General features: G+C 31.0%; 1 protein-coding gene across 2 annotated transcripts in view; it reads left to right on the top strand.

The window, feature by feature from the left end:
- Nucleotides 1-15,120, top strand: part of LOC136039474 (protein still life, isoform SIF type 1-like) — a 263,198-nt gene that overhangs the window by 189,252 nt on the left and 58,826 nt on the right. The window lies entirely within an intron of this gene.

Raw genomic sequence — 15,120 nt, 5'->3', positions numbered from 1 at the left:
TTACGAACTTCTATATTCGTATATTTTTATCACGTACTTTGGGCGGTTTGCCCCCTTCTTAATACCTCGCTATATGCACTCAAGCTTAAATTTTGTCCCAAATCTTTAAGAATGACCCCATAATCACAAAGGCCGTTGAATGAATAGTTAAATTTGCTAAACGTACTTTAGCGTAAAGACGGATTTATTTAGGAGGAGATGAACCCCTCATGTGCATAATAATTTCTGTTCGTTTAAATTTTTAATGCTGCTCCTTACTTTCAGTTGGGAAAACTTTTTCATATTTATTTTTTCATTATTTTTGTTATAATGCTAGAAAATCCTGCTCCCTCCATGGAATATCTCTTCCCCAATGACAAATTCCTCCAAGGAAAGATACTTCTATGTAGTTCCTTCCCCTAACCCCTCCCCCTCCCAACCAGAGAAATCCCCCTGAAAACGTCTGTACATTTCCAAATAACCATTTCTGTATGCAAACACTCGTCAAAGTTTATAACTTGCAGCCCCTCCCCCTGGGAGTATGGGGAGTAAGTCGTCCCCAAAAACATAATTATTACGATTTTGGACTAAGTTGAACAGAATGGCTATCTTAAAATTTTGATCCGGTGCCTTTGGAGAAATGTGTGCGTTGGAGGGGGCCTAGGTGCCTTCTAATTTCTGGTCACTTGAAAAGGGCACTAGAACTTTTGAATTCCGTTAGAATGAGCCCTTTTGCGACATTCCAGGACCACTGGGTCAATACAATCACCCCTGGAAAAAAAAATAACACGCATCCGTGATCTGTCTTCTGGGAAAAAATATATAATTCCACATTTTTGTAGAGAGGAGCTTGAAAATTCTACAGTAGGATTCTCTAATACGCTGAATCTGATGGTGTGATTTTCGTTCAGATTCTATGACTTTTATCGGGTGTTTCCACCTATTTTCTAAATTAAGGCAAATTTTCTCACTTCTGATGGGTGAGGTTAAACTTGATGAAACTTATATATTTAAAATCAGCATTAAAATGCGATTCCTTTGATTTAACTATTGATATCAAAATTCCGTTTTATAGAGTTTCGGTTACTAATGAGCCAGGTCCCTCTTTACTACAGTTCATTACCACAAACCGTTTGATATTGTTTTTCTTTAGGAATTTTTCGATCAAGCAACCTGGTTCGGTATTAGGTGCAAACGTCCATATTACATCAGATCAAAATCCATTAACGATTGAATCGACTAATGAACAATGGACTTGATTTTATCCACATATCTTGTAATATTTGGAACTTTTGTACCTTAATTAATCTTATACGGTTATATAACATCATTTCAAATCCTAAAATAATACTTAAATAGCTATTAAATTTAAATTCTCTGCTCTTTGCGCTAACATTTTCAGCACTTTTGTAAAAAGCTTCCTATTCTAATTTAACTATGTTAAAATAGCCGCTCTTACAAAATTAGGACAAGCAGTCAAACCTTAGCGTAAAGTGCAAGGTATTGAGGAAGGGATATCTTTCAATAATATAACAAATCTCATTGTTGCCTAATTAGATGAAACAGTTATTGGACAATTTTTTGTAGTAACATTAAAGTAAAGACTTAGAAAATAATTGAAACACTCATCATTACACATATCATTGGGTATCACAACATTTATCCATGGTTCATTTCTATTTTTTGTAAACTCAAATGTTTTATTTTTAAATTTATCACTCATATTATGCAATAAACACTATAAAGTATACTACGTTAAAACAATTTTATATTCATAAGTACGATCTAATCTATTCGGATTACTTGTATAAGATTGTTCAATCTCATTTTCGTTACCTTCAATAGTAATCAAACCCATTTAATAGAATACTTTTTTTAAGAAAAAAATTTTCTTTTAATAGAAAAAAATTATTTCTGGTTAAATTTTAAGATAAATTTGATAAATTGTATTATATTCGTGTTTTTTTTAATATTTCATTTTTTAAAAAAAAAGGAATCTATCAAAATTACAGCCTCATGTCTAACCTAATCTGGGGTATTTCCAGCAGCTCTACTATCTATTGGGCTCTTCAATCCTTCAATCGTATTATTTACATTGAAAAAAAAATCCAGTTCCTATTTGTGGTTTTTCTCTGTCCATTTTATTGATTTCAACAACCTTTTACAATCTGTACCTATAAAGCTTAACAAAATCAACTGGTTTAGCATATTCATGTATTCCATGTCCTTTTTTTCCACCATATTTTGATTCAATTTATCGAATTTCTTTATAGCGTCTTGAAGGTATTCAGGATGATTTTTGTAATAATTAGGCAATTCAGAAGAAGTTGTTTAGTTAGGATAATACTTTTTATCGTCTTCATTAAACTGTTTCGGTAGTTTAGTGTCAATATTCAAATTAAGAGCATGATCAAGTTTTTATTTTTGGTAATTCTAATGGTTGAATACCTTGAAGCTGTGATAGTGTGCAAATCATCAAATACTGAAAAATTAGTGTAATACAATTCTATAAGTTTGTTTTCTAAAACTTTGTCTTTGATATGCTTTTGCCCAGCTCTTCGCTCTTCCCAGGGTTTTGTTCATTGCTTCCTTTTTAAAAAAAATATTTTTCTTACAACCGCATTGTGCACAAATACTTTTAATGTTGGGTACATTATTTCTTTTTTAAGCTGCTTGAATCATTGAAGTAGTCGCAGTATCCTTTTTACATCATTTACAATATATTTTATTTTGCAATTTCGTTTCCATTTATAAGAGACTGAAATGATTTGATAATTTTCTAAGTAGTAAATATCACTAAAAAGAAAAGAAAAAACCAAGAACTAATTTTTTTACATCGCTTACAATTAATCTTACTTCGAAAATTCATTTCCATTTATAAGAGACTGAAAGTATTGGACAGATTTCTAAGTAATAAAAAAAAACTCTACGGAGCACTGACAAATTCTAATGCTCATTTTTCAGTTCTTGTCGAGAATAATAAATAGAAAGCATGGAAATTACCAGGCTTGACTATTTTTAGGGTTTGAAAATTTATCAAATAAAATAAGCTCTTAATAAATGGCTGACATTGCAGAAGTGATTAAAAGTTGTTTACAACGAAAATCGATTAAAATGAAAAATCGATTACCGCATTATACTATTAAGTAATTACGCATAACAGCTAAACAATTCACTATAAAAACTGTTTATAATAAAGATGAACTATTCAATAAAACAAATAGTCATCTTAATAATAAAATGTTACTAGAAGATAATTTGATTGAATTAGGTTTATAATGCAGAGCGTTGATATGATATGAAACCCTGCAGAATAAATATTATTCCAGAGTTAAAACAAGGGTTAGAAACTGAAATAAAAGAAAAAAAATGAAATTATTTCAGATTTACAAAATCAATTTAAAACTATGAGAAAAAAAAAAGATATTATTAAACTTTTGAATTAAACTTTTGAATATTTTTTTTAAATCAAAACAGATTTCAACTGCTGGAAATTATAACAAAGTGAAGAATAAAGTAAAAGGCTGTTTCAATAAAAAAAAGTTGAGATTAATAAGAAAGTCAATGAGGAAACTTAACAAATCACAGATTAGAGATTTAGGTGGTAGAGATAGGGTGAAGAAGACTGGAATATTGACATTTCAAACTTATTTATAAATAAGAAAAAAAAGCAAGAGAGGTTCAAGATATTCCTGAATATATTTTTAAAGAAGAAGAACACGATGATAACCCGAGTCTTCAATGGATTAGAGAAAATTCCCTTGCAGTTAATATTTCAATGAATGCTAATGGAGCTGATTTTAGGCCACTTTTTGACACTGTTGCTAGAGATTTAAAAAACAGAATGAATGATAGAGATAGTTATAGAGTTCAATTTACAACATGTGCAATGTTTTATTCTCATAAGGATAATGAAGAGCTCGAACCTACTCATTATCAAAGCTATTTCAGGAATTTTGATAAAAATAGTAAAAGCGAACAAATCCATCTAAATAGTAATCAGAGGAATATACATACATTAGAGATAGAGAATAAACGCAGATCAGGCGTACAATTTGAAAGAGTCGATGGAATGGAGTATCGAATGACAAATTACCAAATTATGTGGGAGGAACTTATAAACAGTTGCCTGCATTTATAAAAAATAAAGAAGCTTGTATTTATATAAAAAATAATTACAATTAATGCTTTTTGGTCAAGAATCGCTTCAAATCATGTGAGTCAAATCATGTAGACAGACTATCAAACTATAAAAAATATGAAGACGAATTTAACTTTACAGGTACTACTAATTTTCCAGTGGATATTCAGGATATTTATAAATTTGAAAACAATTTGGCTATAATTTGTTTATTTGAAATAAGTGAAGATAAAGTGGTTAGGGCTCATATTCTTAAAACCGACATCAATAGAAAAACTGCTACATATGTGATTAATTTACTAATTTGTTTAATAACCATTATGGTTTAATGAAAGATTTAAACAAACTACTTGCTCCACAAATATCAAAAACTAAATGGAAAATTCATCTTTGTAGATTATGTGGAAGACCATTTAATGCTCAAGAAAATTAGAAAATTATGATAAAAAAGAAAATTATGAAGAGATACTGACATTATTATAACAAAACTAGAATATAAAATTGAATTTAAAAATATAGCTAAACAAATAAAAATACTCTATTGTATTACAGCTGATTTTGAATCCTATAATGAAGAATTTAATCAAAAGAAAGCTAAGAAAAACAATTCAAGTAGCTGAGAAAAAGCCATTTGCTTATGGATTCCAAGTATGTTGTTCTTTGGACACAGCACAAACTAAATATTACGAATAATTTGGTAAAGATGCTAGCGGGCATTTTGTAACAACCATAATAGAAGTATGTAAAGAAATAGCCAATGAGTATGGAAATAAACAGAGAGAACATGGTTATACACAATAACAATAAAAGAAAAATAGATTAATACAACTAATAAAAGCTGTCATTTGTGTGAAAAAGAAACATTCGATAATGATTTTCATTTCTATCAGGACTGTAATATACGTGGATATACCCCGGTCGATTGTAATGAAAGTTTTAGAATGTGTAAACATGTCCCTATTGTAATGCATAATCTCTCAAAATGTGGATCATTTGTTTGTTAAAGAATTAGTACCTGATAACGGTATTTTTCTTTCAGTGGGGGTTATGTGTCGTTTTATAAAACAATTACTATTAGTGAAACCCAATACGATATGGGTTATATAGACTCACTCCGTTTTATGGCTTCATTGTTAGATAAGCTTTCTGAAAATTTAGTTAAATGTGAATGTAAAGTAATTTGCGATTGTTTAAGAAATAATTTTAAGTATACTTCTGATGTATTTCAAAATACTGAAGAATTCAAAACAATAATAAAGAAAGGGTTTTATCCCTATGAATAAAATGATAGCTATCAAAAAATAAATAATGCAAAGTTACCTTCAATATACACGTATCATTCTATATTAAGTTATTTCAGAAGTAAGTTAGTTAAGTAGTTAAGTAAGTTGTAGTAATAGAGTTATGTTAGTTAGATAGTTAAGTAAGTAAGAAAGTTAAGTTAGTTCGGTAGTTATGTAAGTTGGTTAGGTAGTTAGGTTAGTTAAGCAAGTAAGTTAGTTAGGTAGTTAGGATAGCTAGTAAGTTGAGATAGCTAGTTCGGTTAGCAAGGTAGTCAAGTACTTCATCTCTAAAATTTTATACTAAGTAAATGAATCAGATAGAAGCACCTATTAAAATATATGATTTTAAACCTTCGAATAATTATTTTTTCTATTAAAATTTTAAACTAAATAAATGAATCAAATAGTAGTACCCATTAAAATATAGGATTTTAAACCTTCGAATAGTCAATCGCGCAATCAATGTCCGCTAGCGCCTGAATGGCCAATTCGATTTTTGATTTTCAGAAATTTGGGTTGTGGTAAAACCAATTTACTTTTAAATGTAATATATGATTATTTATATTACGATACATTTTATTTGTATGCTAAAGACCTCGAAGAAGACAAATATCAAGACGTAATTCAAACCATAAACTCTTTAGAAGAAAAGTGGACAGAATATATTTTTTGTAAGTAATGATAAAGACGATACCATAGAATTAGATGACTTAGACCCTAAATATACGGATTTAGTTATCTTCGAAAATTTTTTAGCAGAAAGGATCAGAAAAACATTGAAGATTTACTCTTGAGAGGTAGAATACGAAATGAATCAATAGTATATATTTTTCAAAGTTATTTTCGTACTCCTAAAATCATACGATTAAGTTGTAATTATTTTGCATTTTTCAAATGCTCTAATCCAAGCGAAATTGATAAAATCAGACAAAATCATGCATCTGACTTAAAAATGATCAATTTCTTGCCTATTTTAGTCATACTACAGAGAGTCAGAAATTTTACTTGTTGATCTGAAAGCAAATAAAGAATATTTAAAATATAGAAAGAACTTTGACATACCATTACGAAATAATAAATTGGCTAATAAATTTATTTGTATAATAAATGAATAAATTTGCAAGTTTAGGAAATAACACCAGTGAAGATAACAGTGAAATTAGATTACTTGATGATAACGGTAATCGTGATTTACAGGGTAAGTGATTGGTTAATTCAGGTGGTTCAAAATCAGACAATGCTACTATTACTTTACAAAATGTGAAAATTATTTTGAACGATTTCTTGGGTGAAGTTGTTAACAGTAAATTCTTACAATCAGTATTTAAGTGTGGATATTAATAGATTAACTAAAAATTTTCAATCACCTGACCATATATTGACTAGAGTTAATGACAAATGACTATTAGTAAAAAAAAATACCTTAAAAGTAACAAAAGAATATATAAATGCAGAAAATAGAAGAATTAGAAATGTTGCAAACCCAAAAAATGGAGCAGATGCATTTAACTTTTTAACGTTATTGGTATATTTGAAGAACTTTATGCAGTTATCTGATCATTTAGACCATTTTTGGAAATATTATAATAAATATACTTGAAAAAGATCCTGATGAAACATTTCTAAAGAGAATGAAAGAAAGCTTGAAGAAAAATACACAGTACAGATTTTTTTCGTATAAAGTAATTCACTAATAAATGGCTAGTTTTATTGACCACATAATTTATCAATCCCCTTTTCAAAAAAGAAAAATAATAGAATGCTTCAAAGCAAAGCAAAACTGTCAAATTCGTGTATGTCACAGTAAAAAAAATGATACAGGATCTTTTTAATTTATTTTAAAGCAAAACCAAGTAGATAAAATAGAAAAAGTTTTAGATAAAATAAAGGATGCGATATTGACGTTTTGTACAAACAACTGAATCAAAACATAGGATTTTTCCCGTTTTTAATACCTTTAGCTGTTGCGCATGGAAAAGCTGATTTAGCAAGTGATGCTGCAGCTTTAAAAACGAAAAAAAAGTTGTTTTTGAAGAAAAAGTTGAAAAAAAAAGGTAAAAAAGTTGTTGATGTTACTTGTAACTCTGGTGGAGCTTTCAATTACCTCGGAAAATTGGCGGCACTTTAAAATTACCTCACGCTACACAAAAAGTTGGACGAGGCTTAAGACTTCCTGGCACACAAAAAATCGTTGGAATGGGAAACGATGAATTTCCTAAGAAACGTAGAACACCTTATAAATATTGATATACGTGGTGAATAACATCACGTTCCTTACTTTGGAGGTGTATTTTCTCGAGATACGCTACCAAACAAAATAATAAAAAGAATGAATTGTAATTAATTATGATTGAAGTGACTCACCTAGAACTCATTGGACTTGTTATGTCAATGACCCTAAATACCTATTTGTAGAATTCTTTGATTCGTTTGGCATTCCATAGGGTATTGAAATAGTAAACTATTTAAAGCTTTCAAATAAACCAATTGCTTATCCTTCTATTCCAATGCAAAATTTTAAGTGATCTCAGTTGCGGCCATTTATGTGTAGAATATATTAAAAAAAAGATTCAAAAGAATGGATTATCAGAATTTTATATAACTTTTATTCCTTAGTATAACTGGAAGAAGAACTAGAGAAACGATTATTTGTTTATCGTAGAAGTTGTAAATGTAATGGAAATGCTAGTAATGCTTTGTTAGTATCTGAATTTATATTTAGTGCTTCCGATTTATCCACTTTCGGTATGTTACCACTTGCTTCTTTCATTCTTGGTATAGTTATGATTGAAACACTTGAAAAATATATAAGAATAGTAGAAAGAAAGGCTGAGTATAAAACTGCTCATTCACTCTGTTTACAATTGCTTGCTATATGAAAATCGGGTGAATTGACTAATGAAGAAATAATTAAACAAAAAAATGAATTACGCAAAAAAATATAGTTTTTTTTCTTGAAAATATATGAAACAAGTGAAATTAAATAGTTATAAATACTGCGTAAAGCCTGTAAATCCAAGACATAAACTTCCACCTGCTAAAATTCACTTTCCACCCGCTAATATTGCTTCTTTCATTAATCGCTGTTTTTGTGCTCATTGTTTATTCGCTTCATCCCTATCAACAGTTCGTGGTAACGAACTGTAGTAAGGGGCGACCCGGCTCAATAGTAACCGAAACTCTAAAAAATGGAATTTTGATACCAATAGTTACATCAAAAGAACCGTCTTTTAAATATATAAGTTTCATCAAAATCAGTTATACCCATCAAAAGCTACGAGCCTGAGAAAATTTGCCTCATTTTAGAAAATAGGGAAAAACACCCCCTAAAAGTCATACAATCTTAATGAAAATCACACCATCAGATCCAGCGTATCAGAGAACCTTGTTGTAGAAATTCCAAGCTCCTATCTACAAAAATGTGGAATTTCGCATTTTTTGCCAGAAGACAGATCACGGATGCGTGTTTATTTGTTTGTTTTTTTGTTTGTTTTTTTCCCAGGGGTCATCGTATCGACCCAGTGGTCCTAGAATCTTGCAAGAGGGCTCATTGTAACGGAAATTAAAAGTTCTAGTGCCCTTTTTAAGTGACCAAAAAAATTGGAGGGCACCTAGGCCCCCTCCCACGCTTATTTTTTCCCAAAAGTCACCGGATCAAAATTCTGAGATAGCCATTTTATTCATCGTAGTCGAAAAACCTTATAATTATGTCTTTGGGGGCGAGTTGCTCCCCCACAGTCCCAGTGGGAGGGGCTACAAGTTACAAACTTTGACCAGTGCTTACATATAGTAATGGTTATTTGGAAGTGTACAGACGTTTTCAGGGGGATTTTTAGGTTGGGAGGGGGTTGATAAGAGGGAGATATGCTGGGGGAACTTTCCTTGGAGGAATTTGACGTGGGGGAAGAAAATTTTCATGAAGGGAGCGCAAGATCTTCTAGTATTATTTAAAAAAAAAAACAATGAAAAAATAAATATGAAAAAGTTTTTTCAACTGAAAGTAAGGAGAAGCATTAAAATTTAAAGCGAACAGAAATTGTTATGCATATGACGGGTTCACCTCCTCCTAATACCCCGCTCTTTACGCTAAAGTATTTTTAGTAATTTCAACTATTTATTCTACGGCTTTTATGATTCAGGGGTCATTCTTAAGAAATTGGGAGAAAATTTAAGCTTTAGTGTAAAGAGCGAGGTACTGACGAAGAGGGTGAACAAGAGGATACAGAAGTTCGCTACGTAAGCTGATTTGTAAGTTACGTATATCTTTTACTAGTAAAAGCATCCGTAAAAAATTAAAAGTTCTAATTGCCTTTTTAAGTAACCAAAAAATCGGAGGGCAACTAGGCCTCCTCCCTCGCTCTCAAAATAAAACATGCATGGACTCAAAAACTTTCAGAAATTAAATAAAAAAACAAGTTTTTTGAAATGAAAGTAAGGAGCGACATTAAAACTTAAAACGAACAGAAATTTCTCCGTATATGAAAGGGGCTTTTCCTCCTCGACGCCTCGCTCTTCGCGCTAAAGTTTGACTCTTTCTCGCAACTCTAATTTAAAAAAAAAATTAGCTTAAAGAGTGTGGCGTCAAGGAGGAAAAGCCCCTTTCATATACGGAGTAATTTCTGTTCGTTTCGTTTTTTTATTTAATTATTACAAAGGTCATATAGTTTGTCTTCACAGTTTTAACAAAGATGGCGTATTTAGCTTGCTTCTCCGCATTAAAATGACACAGCAAAAGAATGGTTAAAATATTTATGTTATTTGCTTATTATTTCATTTTTAATTTATGAATTAGGTTTATTGATAAAAACCCTAATCATAGATAACAGGAATGGTATAAATAATTTATCTACAGTAGAAGAACAAATTAAAAAATAGATGAATTATTAGGTATTATTTAAAAGCATTTCTTTTATTAAATGATCAAAATATCTATTTGAACAATACTTTAAAATTACTAGATTCAAATAATAATTTAAAATTATTGGATTCAATAAATCTGGGTTATGAGGAAACCCCGCAGGGTTTGGTTTGAAGGGAAGGTGGCTGCTTCTTACTCTTGATATGGGGCCAGATCATGTTGACATTACCAACTGCTACATGAGGTAACAGTGAGAGTCCAACTGCTGGATCGGAACCGATTATCAGTTAGCAGCTTTATCAACTCTGCCATGCTGGCCTGTAAGGAGAATTTCTGCAATCTTTCTGTATTTCATTTGACATATAGAATCACTAAAAAGTTTGCCGGCTAATGCGCTTGAACCCCTAATCTGCAGGTTCCGATTCAGGAGCTTTAACCAGTTGAGTCAACGAAGACTTGTCTAGAGTTATATACTAATAGGATGGTAATGAAAAAAAAATTACGGTTTCGAAAATTCATCTAATAAGAGCCTAATAAATGGAGCAACTTTTCAGAGAAATTAAAATAGAAAATATACACAATTAAACCTTTAAAAAAGAAGACTTATATCCAGGAATTGAATACGAAATTAAAGCAATGAAATGTGTAACAACTAAATATGGTAATAAACTCGTTATTACTATTATTCTTAAAGGTGAAACAGTTGATATTGTTTACACTGAAACGTGAAACTGAAAAGTGAAAGAGTTTACACTGAAACGATTTGATTCTACAGCAGCTGATTTTGGAAAGAAATTTAAAAAATTAGATATAGGTATGATTTGAATAGTTATTGAAACAAAAGGGAAAGATAATAACAATTTTCTAGATATTGATATCGATAAGTATTAAGTCATATTAAATTATTACATTTTATCAGCAATATAGGATGAATGGCATATGAGTAAACTATTTTTTAAATTACATCAAAAACTTCACAGGACCTGTTTAGATCTTGAAGCTCATGATGAGAAATTATAAAAATATCAGAAACTTTCATGTAAATTGGGGTTAATTTAATTGAAAAGGAGGTAAATCGAATTGGTTAATGATGTGATCCAAACCCTGTATTTCTTATACTACTAAGAAGTTATATATGCGTCATGTATAAACTAAGCACGGCGAATTAAAACATGCTGTCAGAATTATCCTATTTTCTACCGCTACCAAAATAAAAAAGAAATATTAGCCTCTAACTAGTGTATATCTCTTTTTTATCAGGTCTTGTTGCAATTCAGAATGACAGAAGATGATTGTCTTATGGAGCTATAACATGGATACTTGCATTTGTCTCTCCTTTTTTGTCGAGGAAAAAGGAGACATCTGGCATAAATTGAATAATTTTGAATTCACTTGGGATACTTGAAATTAATTTATACCACTTAAAAGAGCATAAAATTTGGTTTAGAATATTTTTCCTTAATCCCCATTAGCCTCGTTCTGAACGTTTTTCTGGGTTTGGCTCTCCTTAAAAGTTACAAACCTGGCATTTGTCGCACTTTTAATGATCACAGCCGTATTGTTTAGGGCTTGAACCTTTATATCTTCCGTTGCAGTTAATGTCATTTAGATCAAATACTAGTTGACGTTCCATTAAGTTGTAGTTTATGTCTCTGACCGATTTATATTGCTGTTACAAATTGGTATTATTTTGAAACAATTTTGACATTCATGTTTTTGTTGCTTTACAATTCTGTTATTAAATCTAATAAAGTAAGCTGCCTTGCTTGATGACGGCAATTACGGAAAATAAAAACAAACACATTTTATCTTGCTCAAGGCTTCTTATAAAAGTCTTTCCATGAGGGAAGGAGGAACATTAAAAATGTGTCCTGCCAGAGAATGACCGTATGTGTATCCGGCGCTTTCAAATTTTATACCTTATATGTTCAGCGTTTTTTCGGGCAAGGGGAAGACGTCCTTTTGCTCTGCCTTCTGGGCACCCGTGATTTGCATTATACTCTAACAAAATTACTCTCCGATGTTCCTCATTCAATTATTATAGAAGGGAATAATCGAGTTATTTCCTTCAGTATCTGAAGATGCGTAAAATACTTCCTTTTGGGCATCATAATCTATATACTTTTCGATTTCTATATTTCTGCTCTGATGTATATTGCTTCTTATGATATAGTTATTTATTGCGAAAATAACGTCATCTGTAATTCACGGATATTGGCCGCGGTAACTGAGAAGCCCGATTTTACGTGTTTTGTTGGACTCTGGACTTTCAGTAAACTAACTAGTCGCAGGAGGGTCAGCTATAATATAAACTGAATATGACTCAGAGCCTCGTAAACGCACTTAATTTGATTTTGGGTAGCCAGTGTACGGTTTATTGTAATGAAAACCACGCAGGAGAGTTCGATATGCTAAGATTTTCTATATAGCTCAATATTTCCGACATTTCTGCAATCGATTTGTTTACGCTCCACTTGTCAAATTAGAAAGGCTCTTTCTAAAGACAACATCCTTTCCAATATAAGAACTGTAAAACCAGACTCTTTCCAATCAAACTGCAAACAAAAGCATTGATTTCTGAGCAAACTTTAGCTGCCTGATATGGAATATTGAGTAACGAACTGTATACTTTTCTGTTAGGTGAAGGAAAGCTCCTTTTATTTAAAGTGATACCAGAATATCCTCTCTTATTGAAATCCGGGCCTTTCATTGGGATTTATAGGCAAATTCAGTTCTTTGACCTGATATAAGATACTGTCTCTAAAAAAGGGGGGGTATTAAAGATGAAGTGAAATACCAAGGGCCATTATGACAGAGGTTTCAATTTGAAAGTGACACAACTGAAGCTGATATTTTCAAGTTTATAATGCTGGGTCATTAGAGACATGTAATGCGATAACTCATAAAAAGAGCATAATTTTAGCGACACTTTCAAATGTTTAAGTACATTTTTACTACACAATTTTAAGTGGTTAAATCTTTAATTACGTTGCTTTTTGTTGAACAAAAAACGATCAGTTCTTGTGTTTCTATTTAATTAATCGTCTTTTTTCTGCTTATGCCTTTACTGATTGGCTGACGCTACTGATTAGCGGGAGGCGGGGGTTTGGTGCTATTGATGAGTCTAGAGCCTCAAAGTATGTTTCATGGTTGCAGCAGTAGCTGCAACTGTTTTTTTAAATTTTCCATCAGCAGCAACAGCTGCTGTATTTTTTTTTTATATATATATATCTTGTAAAAAAAAAATTTCATTTCAAGTGATTATATATATATATATATATATATATATATATATATATATATATATATATATATATATATATATATATATATATATATATACTATTATATAGGTTTGATCCATTTGTAGAAATGTATATGGGAAAGAGTTTCTGATAATTTTTGAAAATGAGCTTGAAACTTCTCGAAAGTTACGGTGGATCGCACCATTGGAATGATCATTGTCTAAATCCCTACACTGGAATATTTAGCCACCCATTTGGAAAATCATACAAAATTGATTCTTTTTACGTGAATCCTTTTTTTCTTTTCTTTTTTCCGTCAAGGCCAGCAGGCTATCGCAAGTCTTAGTGAGATCTTAAGTAGGTCGTTCAAAAGCTATTCCTTATATTTACGTTCTTATTATAAATTTTAATAAAATAAACTTCCGAAACATCTTTTTTCGCCTTTCTGTACAAGTTCTATTTTTTGTCGTGTCACTTTTGAAAAATATGTCCCGAATGTGAGTTTACAAATAGCTAATATAAAAAATAGCGCTCTATGGATTTTCTAGATCTGTGAAAAATCTATTAGAAAATGGTAATAGAGGTCTGAAAAACCTAAGTCTTGAATTATTCAAGATAACAAAAATGGAGAAAGGAATATATAGCTTATTTGTTTTTCTAAGTGCAATGCTTCTTCCTTTTTAACTCTAATAGTATTTTCTTTTTTTTTAGAAAAAAGTTTTTAGATTTTTTTTTTATTATATCTTTACTTCTCAAGAATAGAGATAGGGTCATTGATATTCAAGTTCGACTGTGTTCGTTTTCAACTTTAATCTGATCCAATATTCAAACTCCTGAGTCTCCTCACGGTTTGAGTTTTTACCAATGGCTAATAGAAACTTGACCATTTTTCCAGTGGTTTATTAGCCCCAGAGCGAAAGCATTTTACATCCTAGTCGCCTAGGTAGTTGACCTCATTGTACCAACGCAGTTAAACTTATTTAAAGTTGAATTTGAAGAAGTTTAATTTGTTCAAGTTCGGCCTACGTTCAATCTTGAACAAGTTCAAGTTTTAGGTCGCCACTTTTTTTCTTTCTTAAAGTTTTGTGTTGCTAGTTTCAGAAGGCCTATCAGAGATAATGGCATTTCAATCCTCTTAAGAACATCGAAGCCCCAAATAGCGTTCTGATTGGCTTATTTGATTTGTTAGTTACCTTGTTATGTGTCGCACTTATTGTTAGAAGTTTACTTCATTGTTGAAAGATTAATTCCGAAATCATGTGGTTGTATTATTCATATCTCATTCATAGCTCGTGCTAAAAAGTTCCTTAATTTTAATTCGGGCTAAATAAAGCGAAATTAAAGTCGCAATGAGGAATCACAGATCCAATTCTCCTTTGATTTTTTTTTCTTCAAATGTCCAGATTTTTATGTGGTTTGATGCATTTTCTTAAAATCTTTATTGGGACATGTTTAGAAACTGCGGGGAGATCCCTTCTTTTCTTTCTCGTTTCACTCTTTAAGGTGTAGTTATTTGGTTGTTGAAATAGTTGCATCCCTGTAATAACTATGCAGCCCGTTGTTGATTGCTGTGCTGTGTCAGTGCTTTTAAATTTCCCTAAAAATAGACTTTTT

Source organism: Artemia franciscana, chromosome 2 (assembly GCF_032884065.1).
Source record: "Artemia franciscana chromosome 2, ASM3288406v1, whole genome shotgun sequence".
NCBI classification, from domain to species: Eukaryota; Metazoa; Arthropoda; class Branchiopoda; order Anostraca; family Artemiidae; genus Artemia; species Artemia franciscana.
This window is presented reverse-complemented; position numbering and strand designations above follow the sequence as displayed.